We start from the raw sequence: 11,397 nt of genomic DNA, 5'->3' as shown, positions 1-11,397 counted from the left end.
TACGTGTACAAGCATGTTACTGCTATCTACAGGTACCTACATATGGATATTTACGGGTATGTGTGTCCCTAGATGAGGTTCGTATTCCCATTATCTCTAGGCGAAGTTCAAAAGTTCAACAATACGGAAGGAAAGGTTTTATCCTATTCCTATTTCCATTTGCAAATAACTCACAACGAAAGATCGTAATTCACATATAGCATTGTTTGCGACACTAACTTTTATTGAACAAATTTTAACAATCATATACACAGAGAATATCATTGTTCTTAGCGACGTTTCTCATTACATTATATATATATATGTCGTATACAAGTACTAAAAATCTGAACAAGTATGGCCCATCTATGGGAACGTTGCTCGCGTAACGCTCTTAAGGTGATTGAACAGTTCAAGTTGGGACATCGTTGTAGACGCGTTATCGACGATTGAGCGGCATTTACCTCTCGAATTTACTAGCTGTATCCGCGGTGTAACAGTCTCGTAACTCAGCACAAACGTTTGGATGTTGGGTGCGAAGTCGTTTCGAAACTTCTCCGAACGCCACTATGCCGGAATACATATTTCGAGTCAGTTGCTTTTCCTTTCTCCGCCAGCCGTTTCATTCACTTTTCTTCGTATTCGCGGACTGGCAGCGTCAGCTTTCCACGCGAGGTTACGTTTAGAGTTCGGCCAAGTTGGAATTTACCGTATGCTTACGCGAACAACGGCGCATCTGGCTGCGCGGCGTCGAACACGCTTCCACTATGGTGAGCGAAGAAGACAAATGGGACGAGTCACCGGCGAACGCGTCGATGAAAGCGAGACGGAGCGAAAAGAGACCGCCACGCCACCGACATGGCGAACCGGGTCGCCGGAGGGGTCGCGCAGTATGTAGGCTAGTTGGTAAAGGCAAACCCGAACAATTTGCCGTAATAATCCGATAACTGATAATACTGGCAATTTGGTTGTAGCTAAACGGATCTCGCGGCGTTGCGTTGCGTGCGTTATCTCGGTTATTGTTATTGTTCCTACTTGATGACCGCTGAAGCTCGCGAGTTGACGAATTCACTGCGTCGCGTATCGATATGCCGAGTCTATTCTGCGCCTTTCCTTCCACGTTTTCTTGATAAGATAACGATAATGATCGATCGAATTTATCGTTATTTATTTATTTGCAGTAACACTGTTTCTTCAAATCATACGTAGATATTTACAAGTGCAACAATTAACATACTGATTCCACACGTGATGCGAGATAGTGAGATTTCAGGAAATACCTCGTGTGGGTATATGTATTAGGTTATTCTATAAATAACGCGGCTTTTTCATTTACGTAGATTAGGTGAAAATAAACAACTATCTGTTGGTAATTAATCAGTGACCTTCCTCCCCCTTCTCTTTTATAATCGTTTGTTATCTTCGTACTGAGTTTTCCGTTCTATTTTTGGTAAAACTCTTATCGTGATGAATTCCATTGTTTTAAATTCAGCTTTCGGAAGGTGTTATTTATGGAATGACATAATATAAATCTGTAGTATTTATGGAAGATACGCGCCAGCTTAATTAATGCAATTCAACACAATTCTGGTCTTTACAACTTCCAGATGTAACCAAATCTCTCGAGGATCTAAACTTTCGTCTCAAATCCCATTCAGTTTCTTTGCTCTTTCGACTTTAATCTTGCCTTGTGTTTTTCTTGACATACGGACGATAAGTTTAATCATAGTACTTGTGTAAGATTCCTATTCCAAATTTCAAATATATTTTGTACTACTTAAAAGCTACCATTTAATGATTAGTCTCTAATCCGGATGATATGTCAAGTGTCATAAACTACGTTATGCTACGATCAATCTCAGATTTCGGTAACAAAATGTGAAATATGATCGACGGTAAAAGTGAGAAAGTTCTCCAGCTTTAAGTTGGAAACGCAACTCGAATTCGACATAGGACCGAAAAGACCCGTGTCACTTTAACCGAGCGAGTCAAAGAGGGCTGGAACGTGGACGAATCGCTACTCGGAAGACTCTTGAACCGACGTCAAGCGGCGAAACGCGCTTGCTAAGTTTCTCGGAAGTGGTTTTAGGACTGATTGATTTCTCACATCGAATCGTCGATACCGACTCTGAAAGCGGAATCGGAGGAACGCGAAAAAGGGACAGACAGTGGAGTAGACGCAGATGGTGCAACGTAGAAGGTAAAGGCAATGGGACAAGAACAGAGAGCAAATCTGAAATTCCATGGGTTAACCACGGAAAACCGTTGACTGTATCGAGAACAACAATTCGATTGATTTATCGTGGTTTACGTTAATTAATCGATGCGAACGTTCGTGAATCGCAACGTCGTCCTCCGGTACTGCTCGTGCTTACGTTACATCGACTGATTTTGCGACAATATCATCGGCCGTTGGCTTTGTTCTCTTTTGTTCCATCATAGAACGTTCATCCGCTTATTTGTTTCATCTTATCCAATAGAACAAAATGCTACAGAATTACACGCGAACTGTCGATTAACCTGCTTTACCCTATACTATCGAAGCGTATTAATCGTAAAATTTCATTGTAAATAGAATTCATCTGTACATTATCGGATTTAAATGTAGCTTATAGCATCGGAAACTAATTGCGAATTATATCCAGTATTTAATGTTCTATAGCGAGAATTTCATTTTCGTAGAAGAAGAAAGAAATTACGTCGAAGCGGTCCGTGAGAAAGCGCAGTATCTAAGTGCTGAATTGTAACACGTATAGTTCGAAAGAAAAGATAAAGGAGGAAGAAGAGAATGTAAGGCATGGGGTTAATTCCCCGATCGATTAGGTCGTTTTTACAGCGTTAGCTTAGGCATCGTAAATTTACCGATTCTCCATGTATGAAAGACCATATACACGCGCGTCGCATACAAGATCCGATGTTCGATCGTAGTTAAAAGAAGGTTAAAAAGATATCAGACGACTTACGATTTCGGCTCGTTATCTGTTTCACCTGCACAAGCAACGCAGGAGTAGCGAGTGTCAAGCATAAAGTAGAAGGAAGACTCTCGTCGGCTCGTACACCTGACGCAGGCGCGGAATACTCCATCCCTCTCCCTTGGACTGTTTATGCCCTCTGCACCCCCAGCCACCCCTTATCGCTATGGGGAACCGACGAAGACGGCGGACACGTTGAACGGAGAGGAGTCGAGTCGAGTTTCGGGGTTTGGGGTCGGCTGACAGTCGTACCGTGCTTCAGTCGGCCGGCGAACTCGCGTGCCGAGCCTTCGTCCCGGTGACGTTCCTCGTCGTCGACGGCGACAACTGCATCCTGTACCTCGATCAGTTAGCCGACACGATGCAAACGACATTCCCTCGACGAGGACGCACATTTTTTTACGCCTGTCGGGTATCGTAAAGTTCGCGTCAACGTCGCGTCGCTGTCCGCGATTCATTCGTTCGTAAAGACAGTTTCGTTTAAAAGTTTCCTTGCGAAGTAGAAACGATCGTTCGTACGCTCGATTTTCTCAATCACCGGTAGACGTTCGAACAGAAAGCGCATTTCCGATCATGAGGATGCGTAACGAAAGGGTGGCCAAGATTACGACAGATTAAATATGACTATCGTGGACGAAGGCACGAAGGATTTTATACCGGATCACACGAAAACTTTATCAGTGTACAGTGGATGAAGTGACGTTCGATGGAGTGTATGTGTAGTGCGTAGAACTTAGCAAACGAAGAACCCTCGAAATCGTTACCACTCGAACTCGTTGCAACGTCTGGAAAGCGCCAGGAAAGAAAATCCATTAACTTCTTCTGTATTCGGTGCTCGGTGAGATCCGTTCAATTTTCTTCATTAATAACCCAGTGAGTGTCCGGTGGCCGAAGTTCCGTGAAACTTTTTCCGCCATGTACGATCCTACGCTCGCGATCCATTAAAGTCCATTAAGCGTCTGCTCTTGGCACTGCCGGAAGTTGGAAAAATCTCCGCGGAGGCTTGCTGGCAATTCTCTTCGCGAGAAACATCGACACATTCATAACCGAACGTATTTGTCGTATCCTTAGGCAGAGGCGACGATCCATCGTTGGCATGTGTATACAAACCGGTGGGAAATATTACGTCGCAGAATTCGGTGAGCTTTATGAGCGGGATGGGTCGATAGCAGACTCGTGATAGCTATCGTTTAGCCGATGGTATTGTTCGGCAGAGATATCGCGTTCGACTATGAGAGCCTAAGGAAATCGAAAGAGGGAATCGAATGGCCTGTCTCAGCTACCGTGTAATCCAACGTTAACGAGGAAAGGAAAGTAAGGGTCCTGTAGGATCGGTGAAACGTGTCTGTCAGTGAAAGGACCGGTAGCGGGTCTTTTATTTTTCGTCGACTTCGTCCTTGGAGAGTGAAGTGTCGTAGAAACGAGAGGGGAGGATTACAAAAGAAGAAGGACAACGCGTGTTAATTAAAGAGCAGCAGAGACCAGAGAGAAACGAACAGCCAGCCTGACAGGTAAATATTTACCGACGCCGCGGCACAGTAAAATCGCAATTTCAGAGCGCGCGTTTTTCTTTCTCTCTGTTCTTCCTCTATTCATTGCAACGTTGAACGAACGTTGAACAACGGGGGCGAGTATGTACCAAAACGAGTACAGCCAAAAGGACGATCAAAAGACGATACAGGACGATCGAGTTCTCGTATATGGATTCATCTTGGCGTCCTAGTCGCATTGTTGTGTTTCATATACAAACGGAGTGTAGAATTTTATGTGAATGATACGCGTGAATAGATTTCGTTCGTTCTTAGTTATTAGGAGGGGGGTGGGGATACCAATGCCTTCCTGACCGCTCCTTTCATCGCGTACGAATTTTTGAATTTTTATTCTACTTTTTTTGTGATCATCTTTCTTTCACGTGAAATTGGATTTTTTAATAATTTATTCGTGCTTCTCGTTCTTCGCAGAAATAGTTTCTTTCTAATACATAAGTTAGACACGAATCGTTTTGTTTCCTGACAAGAATACGTTTGATATTTCCATCGATGTCAGACTGTAAGAAGGTGAAAGCGAGAAGTAGGAGGAGACGGTAAAAGGGAGCCGAAACTTGATTTTTTTCTCAGTTTAGGCTGATACCGTGCGACAAGGGAGAATAGGGTCTACGTGCGAACACGTAGCGTTACGCCGCACACGACACTCGAACATTTTACGTCCTACTGAATTAGAATCACGGGAAGTCACGTGACCGGATGCGTTCTACACGAGTAATCGATCTGCCAGCTGCCATAATTCTTGCCTACTTCACGTTCGCTACGATTTCTACGTATGCACTGGCCCTTCCTACACCGTGAATCGTTCCCGTGGATCGCTCTACACGCGGCGTTTTCAAACTCCAAACTACATTTCGATAAATTAATGTCATCGTTGACACAACCTTTCAGTAGCGTGTAATAAAAATCACTGGAATTTTTTCCGTTTGTGCTTCGACGAGATCAGATTAAAACACGATCGGTCGAATCCTCGCCGTTCATCGATGTTTTATACGCGTCAATTTAATGCTTCGTTAATACGGTCTGCTGACATATTTTATAGCGGTGCGATTGACTGACGGCACAACATTCGACTGCCCGGTCACGAACGTGATAGACGTGATCGGAGTTTTACGGTCAGTTCTGATATCGGTGAACCTCCCGGGTAATGCAACCTGGTTGTATGCTGTAAAGATCAAGATCGCGGTGGATTATTCCGATACGTTCCGCTCGTATCGCGACCGCTATTTCCACTTTGTAGGTGGTTTAACAGAAACTGACTGGAATCGCAACGATCTGTCGGAGATTTTTTTTTTATGAAAGATACGAAACGCCTTCGTTATTGGAATCTTAATTGGGTTTCACGGAAAATTTGTTTGCGGTCTGACTGAACGCGAATGCGAACGCAGAGTCTACGACCGATCGATAATAATCGTGCAGATGATTTCTATCGAGTCGCCGACGGAATGTTCGAGGTTCCAGCTATCTCGTGGTAATTCCGCGAGCATTAACAGTCTTAATCGCGTGAAAGTTTACCCGGAAGTTCGGTGTATCTGTTTAAGTTGGCGCGTTATCGGAGAAATCGATTGGCAAGCCAGGCCTGTTGTAACGATGGCGCTTGAGATAAAATTCTGTTTGGACGAGTAACTCCGAACGGAACCGTAACGAGGCTGTCTCCGCACGTCGTGACGGTTTTACGGTACTCGCGCTAAACTAGTCTTGTCGAGGACTTCCTCGATGTTTTCCCTGGTCTGCTATCGGCAGCAACGATAACAACGGCCGTCTAATTGGATGGAATATCCAATGGAAGATATTAATAATTAAATGATCATGGCTGTTGCGTGTAACATAACAAATATTAGACGACGATACAGTATCGTTTTCACATGAGTTGAAATACACCGGAAACTATTAGTTGGCGTTATGATTATGTGGGAAATTAGCAAAGAGTCCGTGGTTTTGTATCATTGTAAACAGGAAAATATTATATCCGCGGCTATTATCGTATTGGTATTATTGGTAACTGTATCGGTTAGCTTTAATCCTTTGTTACGTTAATACGGATGATTTTCCGTGTTAGACAAATGAATTGTCTCTTTTTTCTTTTTAATTGGTATATACGATCGAGGCTGGTTTACGATAACGCGCTAGTTAACGAAGAAGGTGGAAGGAAAACGGATCCGTATGGGATCTGCTGCGCGGCCAGTAGTAGTATCAACGACTCAGCGGACATGGGTTTCCGTACCCGACAGGTGATTAATTATCCCGTGGCAGCGTGAAGGTTTTGTTCCCCATTAACATCAGAGACGCGTACGCGCCTTTCTCTGTAAAGATTCGATGTTCGCTGTTTCTCAAAATTTATGTAATTTCCAAACAAATAATATCTTTAATACGATATCGAACAGAATTTTATTAGTACTATAATTATAATTACGAGGTTGGAGAGTTTGAAAATAAAGAAAGTTATAAACAAAGAACGATGGCCCCGATATGCGTGCGTACGAGAATATTGGAATATTAAAGTTCGATTAATTACTTTATGAATACAGATATTCGTTTTAAATGAATTTATTTTCAAGGAAGCACATACTGAAATATTATGGATTGTAAATTTGCTTTTGTTCGCCTTTCGAGTTTTAAAATGTTGTATATTGTTTCATCGACGTTACGCTGAGAGTATATTGTATGCGAAATTAGAATTTATGTTACTCTTCATCGGTATCATCTTTCTCGTTTGAAAGGATTGGAAGAATATCGAGTGGGAAATTAAATTCTTAACGAAGTATATGTTATAAAGCAACGGCATTGTGGCATTTTCTTTATTGTCTCTGTCTTTTCTCAGTGTCCGTTGTTCACGAAAATTCTAATTGCAGAAATTAACGAAAAACGTATCGTGAAGTGTACAATGTTACGTTGACATTGCATGTTCTACATTTTATATTACAACGCGTGTATTATTATCGCAGAAAATTTCACGTGTTAAATGTTTAAGCATATTTCCCTTTCAATTTTGTTAGCAAATTACGAATAAAAATTAATCGAATCATTAATCGAATTATGAACCGTGATATACATTTACAGTGAAACGAAATTCAAAAGCGATAGAAAATCGTAGCGCAAGGGAATTTGCATTTTATCATAGAAGATGCGTCTCGAGCTTCGTCGAGTTTTCGTTGAACAATTAATTCGTTTCACAGGTACGTTCGTTGCGTCACTCTGTTAATTAAAAGACCGTTAACTTTCCCAAGTTGCTCTGGCCGTTTTGTTTTATTTTCGATATTCGACAACGTAACGTCGGCCTCGTTCTGTTTACGAGCGAGAAGTTCTTGGCAACCCGTACTCGAGGAATTATTCAGCCCAAGAAACAGAAGTCACGGTAGTTATCCGCGGTACTCGTTAACAACAACTTGTAAGTTCGGACAATTATTCAGCGGAGTAATTGGACCACCCGAAATCCCTGGGTCACGTACTTTTAGCTTTGACTTGCAGGCAAGAAAATAATTTTGTTTGCTACGTTTTCTTCTACGTTTCGTTTTTGAATTTAGTCGAAATCTACTTTTTATTTTTATAAATCAGCAATCAGACGTTCGCCAAGCTTGCGAGCTTGGAATAATAACAAATAAACTTAACGGGAAGCTACGTGTATAGCGCTCGACAGACAGATGCGGCTGTTTGGAAACTTTTGGTTCACGTCGAGATTTCCAACGAAATAATGATCTTTTGTTTCACGGAGGAACATTTCTACTAGTACTGTTCGAAAGGATAAATAATACCGTCGTGGAATATCGTCCTTTATATATTTCCTTCGGTATACCAGTACCTTTCGCGATGTTATTCTCAGAATAAATTGATTAAGCTCGCGAATAACTTTACGCGGGAGTGTATATTGTATTTTAAATCCTCCGATATAACCAGATTTCGGATTGTCGATGTTCTATAGTGAACATACGTGCGATGAATTGATATCATTATGTATCTTCATTAATCACGGGCTATCCGACAGCCTCGATTTCGCTCGGATGGATAATCGACGAATAGAGGATGTTCAAGAATGACTAGTATCTCAAAAGTGCGACGATGTAAACGTTCAATCGATATTTCGAACCTGTCGATATAACCGTGTATGAATCTGCACACGCGATAAAGATAATTCTGTCACACGTTATTACGCGTTGTTACAAATTATTATCTGTAATAATAAAATTGTTGCATCATGAAACTGATATCTCGTCTAATCGGAAAATTTCACATTACACGTTGTACACGCAGAACGCTATTTGCAAAGTTATACAAACGCTTGTTTACTCATTTAGTAGCGTTTGAACTAAGAAGAAATCGGGGAGAATTGGAATAAATTTTCTCGTTGAAAGTTTATGTGTCCAAAAAATGAGAAAGACAACAAAAAGTGAAGCGAGAGAAAGAGAGAGGAGATGAGGAAGTAAGTAGAGTACACATTTGCAGCATTAATATCATAAGTAATGGTTTATCGAACTCCGGCGGTACTTTTCCGTAACTCTGTTTGTTCGGAAACATTGGCGGTCGTTGATTAAGTTCTCGTTAAAACTTTTCTTTGATCTTATTTATTTCACTCGACTAACTCACGCCGTTTGATATTCACTCCGTCAAACCGAAGTTAATAAGCATATAAAACGAGCACGTCGACGTCCAAAGGAATTTCATTTCCTGTGTTCACGTTTCCCCTTCATCTTCCTCTTTTTTTTCCGTTTGCGGAACACGGCGCATTTACTTATAACTACTTCAACGAAATAGTCTATGCGGTTCGTTGGTGAAACAGCGACGAGCGTGGAGAGGGCCGAGGAAGGAAGCACGAAATCGTTTCCCGTAATAAATCACCCTTCAGCATCGCGACGAAACATCAGACACGACGTAAAAACATCGAAATTCTTGGCTCGCTGTATTTCGGTTTGGATTAGGTTTCGTAGTCTCTGTTCGAGCTTTGTGTTACCGTTTCGAGACACGAACACGGCGTATACATACAGATATAACCAGAGGCCGGCTGTGTAACGCGATTCAAAGTATATTTAAGGTAAATGCTTACTTCCATCGTCCGAGTGCACCGTATCCATCCATTCGTTTTCCGTTGGTCGTGAACTAACACCCTCTGAACCATGGCCTCTCTTACTCTTTCACGATGGAACCGCAGCCGCAGCTATCAGAGGAATCCGTGCACTTTCAATTAAAGTGACGCAGCTCGGCTGCATTAAGGACGCTCGAGGCTCTACGGCGTTATGGCTTCAATTAACGGTTAGAGGATGTGAAGGACGAAAGGTGGTGAGGGGTGGATGGGTCAGGCTAGTAAAGGGAGCGAGGGTTGGGACGACGATGGTTGGTCTGGCAGGTTCTCTGGCATTTACTTTAAGGCTCCTCGAAAGGAACCAAGCATCCACCGTTCGCGTTCAGGAACAACGAGGATGAGGTATGCGACCGCAAGGCTGAAAAAAGAACGGTCCGAGTATCTAAAAGCTCGACAAAGTTTCATTTAAAAAGCTAATTAACTTATCCAATTACCGTCTCGCTAGCTGGAGGACCAACGGTACCGCGACTCGTGCGAGAAAAAGATGAAAAATCCAACGGTCGCATCCGGTTCCTTTTTTTTTCTTCTTCTTCCTCTTCTTTCTCTCTTTCTCGGGGAATACCGCGGGATTTCTCGCGATCCGCACAGCGAAAGCGCGCCGCTGGGACGACAAAGAGGCGGCAGGGGAGGAAGATCGTGAAAGAACGCTGGGATTAAGGGAAGAAAGAGCAGGAGAATCAATTTAGACGCGACTACCCGATCTTTTATGAGAAAGTGCACGGATTACGGATCGCAAGAAATACAAATCGTCCCCGGTAACGGCGTGCTGATCCTCTAGATTAATGATTCACCCTCCTCCTCCTTTTCTCGCCTAGACGGCGCTTCCTCGGATGCGCGCGTACTCACGATTTCCGACTTTACGAATTACGTTTTCGTTGTCGTCGCGTGTCGTTAAACCAACAAATCCGTATGTATATGTATCCAGCTCTACCAATCCAGTTCCATACGAGGCTTTTCGGATACAGGGGCGTACGAAACGTGCCAGCAGAGATGAGTTATTCGAGACATATTCGTCGGTCGCGGTCGCCGGCTGAATTCAAAGCGGGGTCGGATTAAACGTAGCTATTATAGCTGGTGGATCAATTGATCTGGATAATCCCGTTACTTGGCAATGTTTTTTTTCCCCGCAGCCACTGGTGCTACTGCTACTGTATCGCTCCCTTTAATTCAGCCACGTTCCACGTCCAGGTGCTCCATGGGACGCAAATAATGACGCGCCGGAGTAAACCGACAGACAGACCTGTCTGGATTTGCGGCCTGTGTATCCACACGTGAGAAAATATCGTGTTTACTATGCCTGATCAAATAGTGTACGGGTGTATCGCGTTCGCGCTGGCTATCTCGTGCCTCTTCTTCTCTGTCCTCGGTTTATGCCCTCGGTTTCTCGCATGCAAATACACCAGTTGCCTGTATTCCGAATCATGCAAAGGACGCTCCACTGCCAGAGGATTCTGCCAGTAGTACCGTTCGATTTTATTCGCCCGCGACGAATACACTTGGGCTATTTTCCACTCTTTTGTGTTCAAAGTAAACAACAGGCATTTGCCGAGTTTCCGAATTTCCATGGCCAAACTGACTCTCTCTTTTTTCTGTGGTGCCGCGTAAACTGTCGACGTTATTAAAAATTGAAATGCCCAGAATCTATAAGGTGCATTTTTAACGAAAGTTACACAGGGATAAATGTTAAGCATCCTAAGTATACAACAAAGCCTTTCATTCCGCTACGGAAAACATCGGTTATTTCACGAAACATCATCGGTATATCGTAGTCGAAAACGCACGTAGGCAAACACAATAGTACACTTTTGTCCAGTTAAATGAAACGAGA

The 11,397-nt window shown here is 42.9% G+C and overlaps 1 protein-coding gene across 3 annotated transcripts in view; it reads left to right on the top strand.

Moving 5' to 3' along the window:
* The first annotated feature begins 3,233 nt into the window (after positions 1 to 3,233).
* The window catches only part of LOC117156970 (agrin), a 325,884-nt gene continuing 317,720 nt past the window's right edge, over positions 3,234 to 11,397 (top strand). For all 3 annotated transcript variants that reach the window (XM_033334550.2, XM_033334549.2, XM_033334545.2), the window contains exon 1: positions 3,234 to 4,462. The gene's annotated coding sequence lies outside the window, so the exon portion shown is untranslated. The remainder of the gene's footprint in view (positions 4,463 to 11,397) is intronic.

This window comes from Bombus vancouverensis, chromosome 10, assembly GCF_051014615.1.
Source record: "Bombus vancouverensis nearcticus chromosome 10, iyBomVanc1_principal, whole genome shotgun sequence".
Classification (NCBI taxonomy): domain Eukaryota; kingdom Metazoa; phylum Arthropoda; class Insecta; order Hymenoptera; family Apidae; genus Bombus; species Bombus vancouverensis.
The sequence above is the reverse complement of the archived record's forward strand: the minus strand, read 5'-3'. Positions and strand labels throughout refer to the sequence as shown.